Raw genomic sequence first — 7,399 nt, 5'->3', positions numbered from 1 at the left:
TCTATAGCTTTTTTTTTTAAATTATGGTCACTTAAAATATACTTGAGTTTGTATAAGTTATATATGTTATCTCCCTTCTCGCAAAAAGACAACCCTAATAATAAAAATAAAATAAAATAAGGTAAAAAAGATAAAAACAAGGATAAAAGTGTCTTTTTAATATATAATCAATAAGATTCATAAAACCTTTAGGATAGATAAATTAATTAATTATAGCAATATTAAAATGCAATTATATACCAATTATGTATAAACTTAATGCCTTAATTAATGCTTCGTATAAAAGACCTTTATAATAAAATTCCATCTTAGTTTGGATGTAGAAAGCTTCATTTTCTAAGAACCTTTTAACATGTTGTCTCAAGTCATGAACATATAAACAACCTTTATAATAAAATAAAAATATAAGCATGTTTGATAAAAATAATATTATATGAAACTCTATTTCTTTTTATTATACATGTGCTTATAAAAAAAGGTTATAACTGTATATGTTTAATATGATTTTTTAATTATTGTTATGTTTAATAAAAGTGTCTTTCTAATAAATATATAATCAGTAAGATTCATAAAACCTTTAACCATATATGTATAGACTTAAAGCCAATACATATATCTAACTACTTCACTAGTTCCACCTTAATTATCATAGTTTGGCTTCCTTTTTTCTAAGAACCTCTTGATATTTATCTAAGTCAATGACATATAAACAAGCTTTCTAATAAAATAAAAATATGAATATGTTTTAGAAAAACAATACTATGTGAAAAGTGAAAACTCTATTTTTAGTATAGTTGTGTTTCATAAAAAAAAGTTGTAATTATGTATGTTTAATATGCTTTTTTATTTTAATAATAAAAAGAAAAAAAGTAGGCCAATATTTTACTATAAATTGACATCTCTTAAACTTTAACGATGTATTAGTTGAATACGACTACGATCAAATCATAATAATATAACTATATTTATATTTACAATTTTTGAAGTTGTATATAATTTATGTAATAATCTTTTTCATACCCTACATTTTACTATTAAATGGAGGTCTTCTAAACTTTATATTTTTTTTATTGAGTGCCCGATGTATACATTAAATCCTATTACGATGAAATTATTTTTGATATAACTATATTTATATTTATAGTCTTTTAATTTGTATATAATCTGTGTAATAATCATTTTCATACCCAATGTTTAGTATAAATGGTGTCTCCTAAACTTCATTTTCATTGTATGATATTTTGGAAAATAATCTATTTAAGTAAAAAAAATAAGTTAGCCATAATATTTGCCATCATATGATTTGTTAAATGACAATTTATTTTCGTTTATTACTATTAATATATTTATGTTTTCATAAATCATATATTTATATTTGTACATCAATGACAATTATCGATTTAAAATAATCTCTCAAAATAATAAAATGTTTCATCAAAATAAAAAAGTATATGTAAAAATAGATAGTTATTGGTAAATAAAAAACAGTTTGGCTGGTTAATAATAGGCAATTAATTAATGCGTAAGATTCTAATTAAATTCATGATCTTCACGCGGTTAGGGGCACAAACGGTTCGTTTGACTACAAAATGAGTGCCAGTCGTGCCTGAACTCTGTATATTTCTTTTTCATCTTCGCATCTACTTCTCCAATTTTGTTCCTCAGAGCACTTGTTTTGTTGACATTAAGAGGATCTTAACCATTTTCCTCTGGTGCTCCAAGAGTAAAAATAAATTGATTTCAAGAAATTGGTGACAACGGGAAGAAGACGATGATGTCGGAGGGCAAGCGTTCTCTTTCTCATGCTCTCCATTATTTCTTCAGTTAATCCATTCTATAAACCCACATTACCCTTTCTCATAATTTCCATCCGACGATCAATAACTGTACATGTCACGCCACCTAGCCTGCTGCTTCCCTCTTCTTTTCCCTTCTTGATCCAACGCTTCACTTAACTTCTCCTCTACCGCCTCTGTTTCTTGAAATCGAAGCCTCTCACCCCAAACATCAACTTATACGCTCCAACCCTACTGAAGAGAAAACTTGAAATATTCTTTGGTCAGATCTCAGCTAATCAAACGTCCAAAATCATGAAGCAAAGCAGAGAATGATTTTCATCCCCTTTTTTCTTCGACATGTCTGCTTTCACCCAAATCGACGCCTCTCACACGCGATTGTCATATTGGAGGTAGGGTTTGTTTTTGCCAGTCTGATTCCACTATTTGTTTCCCAATTTCACAATGTTGAGGCATTTTTGAACCATGTTGGTTTTAATTTGTTATTTGGGAATGCAACAGGCTCATACAGACAAGTTGTGAAGAGCATTTATTGCTGAAGAATCTGTAATTTTGTTTGTTTTCATCATCTTGACTAGGTGCGATATATGATAAGTTTACTTATTAACTTGTGTAGGCTTATGAAAGGGTTTAATGATCGGGATAATTCCAGTTACCTCCAAGGTGTGTGACTCCATTGATTTATGTTTATTCTCAAAATCACTGTGGTTATTGGTATTCTTCTTTTTCACTTCAATTCCCTTGCTATAGGTTTTGGAACCATGCGTATAAACCACCTAATTCTTGGATTAGTTGCTGAAATACATGCAATGCCAAATCTCAATTCTCAAGTTTTCAATTGAAGTAAGTTTGAATCTATGTATGTGTAGCACATGTACAATTATGATTTTGTACATATTCTCATGTTGGTTTTCCCTTTTAGATATTGTTCAAGAATCTTGATTTGTACATGAAGACAGGGTTAGGAAAATTGAAGGAAACCCTGATTTCTGTTGCTTCATCTCAACAAAATACTGTAAATCAAGGTGAATTACCGCATATATTAAGATTGTTTTTGTTGTTTATTACAGATCAATTGTTTTGTGTATATCAATCAACAGGAGTATGACAACAATTCTGATAAGAAGTATATTCAGTTAGTTGCACAAAGTATAGGTTCATTAACTAGTACTAATGCTGCATTGGATGAATACCAGATTCTTGCAAATAAGGTTAAGGCTGGATATTGTATTTGATTTGCTTGAGTTATTATGTATCTGGAATTTCTATAATAATGTGTTGTAGAGCTTAGAGAAACTTATTTTCCTTATCATTAAATCAACAGAAGTATGACAACAATCCAATAAAACCATGTGTTCAAGTTGATGAGTTTCAATTCCAATAAAACCAGGTGTCTATGCTATTTAATGACTGGTTTTCCATTTTCACTGGCTATGAGGTATTTTTGAATCCTTTTGGTTTTAATCTATTAACTTAATTACTAGAGGTGTGAAGTTCCTTTGTTGCATTAAACTTACACTTTTATTGGGTTTGACCTATTTTTTTTATTAGATTAGGGTTTCTGTTATGGAATACTATAATTGTAGGTTGTTTCTGCCTTTTTAATTTTCATGAACACAAACTAATGTTTTACTCTTTTTATAGGAATTTGCCAACTGAAACCATGGTGGGCTCCTTCAAACCCAACCTCATCTGGAAACCAACATCTCCAAAGGTTAATTTCTTGAAACCAATTACATAAATATTTATCCAAATATATAGAAAGCAATTTTGATAAGACTTGTTAGTTTTATATTCAAGAAAAAAGATTGCACTATGGCATTGTGTTTTCAGTTTTTCCCTTATTAAGGTTGTAACGACCGAAAAATACAATCAATTTTAAAATTTTCAAAACAATCCGATTCCATTAAAATCATTACAAAAAGGTTTTTAATACAAATTATTTAGAGTATTCCCAGAATCACATCGCGACCAAAAACATGAGGAGCGGTACGATCACGCCTTCGCCTTGCCACGGTCTCCTGCAGAACCTGAAAAACATAAAACCACAACTGTAAGCCCGAAAGCTTAGTGAGATATCCCCAAAATACCAACCACATACACTATACGCATAACATGCCACAACATATCTGGTCACAGAACAGCCATGCACTTCGGGTCTACTGTGTGACTGGTCCGCCGCACCGGCCTATAGTCCACCTGGTCCACCCTTTGAGTCTATCCACATATATCGAGTCTGCAGTATGATTGGTCCGCCCGCACCGGGCCTTCAATCTGCCTGGTCCACTCTCCGAGCCTCGGCATGTCTGGTCCGCCCTCTTGGGACCTACAGCCTATCCGGACCGCTCGCTGGGCCTTCGGAATAACCGGTCCGCCCTGGGTATCTTGGCCTACAGCACAAAGCAGGACCCGCCTCAACCCAACTCCAGTCCAAACAATCATGTGCACATATACATACAATCATATAACAATTCACAGTTAACAAGCAGATCAAACAGATCACATAACAGATCATCATCCTAACCAGGATACTGACCTAACTGGTCACTAGCATAACACCTCCCTATCTCTCAAGATACCGATCTCAATCAGGTCTCTAACATATACCATCCTAGCTCTCAGGATGCAAACATATCAAAGCAGAAACATAACAACAACTACCCGGATCTCAATCCGATAAAGGCCGGCCTTGGTGCCTTAGACCCTGTTGATATAGTGAGGATAACTCACCTCGTGAATGCCGATACTCTGAACTGAAGAAGCAGACTCTCGAATCACCAACTCACCGCAAATCCCGAACTAACCATCATAACAAATAAACATAAGGTCAAACATATTTCCACATATCGGACCAAGACCAAAGTCCAAAACTCACACAAAGTCCAACATTGGCCCAATTTACCAAATTGGGCCCACCTCACCAAATGGACCTAGATCCAATATCCATAATATTAATTGGGCCCAAAATACTCTATTCATAATTTCCAGACTTGGCCCAAACATCAACAACCGACAAATGGCCCAACACAAAAACCCAAAAGAAAGTCCACAGGAGGAGTACGCTGGGCGTACTTTCCTTGGTACGCTAGGCGTACTGAAATGATCGCCAAAAGAAAACGGAACAATTGCCCGCTACACGGGGCGTACTCGAAGGTTACGCGGGGCGTAGCTGCGAGATCATTAAGTCCTTTTAACATCTTAATGGCTTAAGCTCTTAAGCCCAAACTTCAGATCCATAGGCCAAATATGATTAGAAATCATAAAGTCTCAGACTTTATCACTTGGGACGACCTTAAGCTCTTAATCCAAGGTCTTAATCCATTAAGACCTATATAACTCACACATGGAACAACTACAGCCCTTGGGACCTCATTTTTCTCACTCAAGACCTCCCCAAAGGTCTGAAAGGACAGACAATCTTGACCAAAACGAAATATGCAACAAGGTGAGGACTTTTGGGACAAGAATGGGGACAAAGCTTCAAAATACATAGATCTATACAATATGAAGGTCAAGCAAGAAGCTTTATACCTCCAACAAGCTCCAAAGGATGGTATCTCTCCATATCTACAAGCTCCAATCGTCCCTCTTCTTTCTTGACAACTTCTCTTTTCTCCTTCAAGCCTTTCTTTTGCCAAAATAAGCTTTCCAAGGTCAAGCACACCCAAATAATGGAGGGAATACGAGATCTAGGGTTTTTCTGATGTTAAGGATGAGCATAAGGAGGCTAAGGGCGAACCAACATGTTCCTTATATAGTGGCTGACCCAAAATTAGGGTTTGAAGTTTCTGAGAGTACGCTGGGCGTACTCACCCGGCCACCCCGCCAACTTTCTCTCTATTACGCTGGGCGTACGTCCAGCTTACGCTGGGCGTACCCAGCCAAACTTCAAATACATACATGCATGCCATGCATGCATGGGACCTTTTTCCCACTTACTCCACAAGAACCATAAACAATAATCATCTTCGAAACACCGCAACTCCTCTAATCTAAACCTGCTCCCAAATAACTTTACATTCATACGGGGTGACGAGAAGCCCAATGCTTCTAACACATATGCCAGCCCGAAACCTTCTCGGATGAAACTCATTTCTCGCAAAAGGACCAGAATTAACCTTCCTCTTAATTTTCAGGGACTCATAGTTACACACTTAAAGAATGGGGTGTTACAAAAGTTATGCTTCCAGAACTCTTATTTATTACAACATTTAATTTAATTTAGAATAGTTTACCCATTACATTGATTATGTGTGACTTATGTTTTGTTGTATGTGTTTGAAGGACTTATCACATGTTATGGGAAAAGACAAAGAAGAAAATTTCTTTTACCAAATTATATTCATATTAAGTCCAAGGTATGTGATTTCCTGATGCTGTTATTCTTTTTCAGTTTCAATTTTCTTTTACTAATTCTGTGATACTAAACATGTGTATATTTCCACTTTTATTGTGGGGATCCAGAAATAGCAGAATACTTTCATTTCTTACTCCAGGTATGTTCCACCACTAAACCACTCTATATTTTGTTGTGTGTCATAAATTCAGTGTTGGGTATGTCATGTCCATGTTCATGTCCTGCTCCTCTTATTCTTTTACAATTAGCATGGTGCTTTAATTCTGCTTTGAAAAAACCTCCCATTAAATCAATGTACATTCAAAAACATCAATTTTTCATTGAATTCTCATAAATCATCCCATTTTTAGCATCCTACTTTCACTTTTCTTTATCTAACATCAATGAACATCAAACTTCTGTTTTTCTCATCTATGAATTTTACTTTGAAACGACTTCCCATTAAAGCATTCTACTTTCAAAAAATCATCCATTTTACATTGAATTTTCAAAAATCATCCAATTTTTAACGTTCTACTTTCACTTTTCTTTCTGTAACACCACTGAAACATCAAACGTAACTTTTCTTATCTATGCATTTTATTTTGAAAAAAAATCCAATTATAGTATTCTACTTTCAAAATCATCCAATTTTTAGCATTGTACTTTAACTTTTCTTTTTGTAACATCATTAAAATGTCAAACTTCTCTTTTCTTATATAAGCATTCTACTTTCAAAAACTTCCATTTTACATTGAATTTTCAAAAACCATCATACTTTTAGCATTGTACTTTAACTTTTCTATCTGTAACATAATTAAAACATCATTCTTATTTTTTCTCATCTATGCATTTTACTTTGAAAAAACTTGCAATTCAAGCATTTTACTTTCAAAAACTTCCATTTTACATTGAATTTTCAGAAACCATCCTATTTTCTGTACTTGAACTTTTCTTTCTATAACATCATTGAAACATCACAGTTTTTATTAATCTATGCATTTTGCTTTGAAAAAAACTTCCAATTAAAGAATCCTACTCTAAAAACATGCATTTTACATTGAATTCAAAAATAATCCCATTTTTAGCAATGTGCTTTAACTTTTTCTTCCTGTAACTTCATTGAAACATCAAACTTCTATTTTTCTCATCTATGCAATTTACTTAAAAAAATTCCAATTAAAGCTTTCTAATTTCTAGAAGTTTCATTTTACATTGGTTTTTCAAAAAAAAAATTCAATTAAAGCATTCTATTCCCAAACTACCA

General features: G+C 33.5%; 1 protein-coding gene and 1 long non-coding RNA gene across 2 annotated transcripts in view; both read left to right on the top strand.

Annotated features, from left to right (window-relative positions):
- The first annotated feature begins 1,638 nt into the window (after window positions 1-1,638).
- LOC145101543 (uncharacterized) overlaps window positions 1,639-7,399 on the top strand; it is a 110,310-nt gene continuing 104,549 nt past the window's right edge. Inside the window, exons 1-5 of the mRNA XM_079038751.1 lie at window positions 1,639-2,188; window positions 2,298-2,342; window positions 2,413-2,459; window positions 2,547-2,639; window positions 2,719-2,821. The gene's annotated coding sequence lies outside the window, so the exon portion shown is untranslated. The remainder of the gene's footprint in view (window positions 2,189-2,297; window positions 2,343-2,412; window positions 2,460-2,546; window positions 2,640-2,718; window positions 2,822-7,399) is intronic.
- Window positions 3,357-6,661, top strand: LOC145100111 (uncharacterized). The gene is made up of 3 exons (XR_013704829.1): window positions 3,357-3,510; window positions 6,081-6,154; window positions 6,261-6,661. It is a non-coding gene; the product is annotated as an uncharacterized LOC145100111 (long non-coding RNA).

Source organism: Lactuca serriola, chromosome 4, assembly GCF_051521515.1.
Source record: "Lactuca serriola cultivar US96UC23 chromosome 4, Lser_US96UC23_V15, whole genome shotgun sequence".
Taxonomy (NCBI): Eukaryota; Viridiplantae; Streptophyta; class Magnoliopsida; order Asterales; family Asteraceae; genus Lactuca; species Lactuca serriola.
This window is presented reverse-complemented; position numbering and strand designations above follow the sequence as displayed.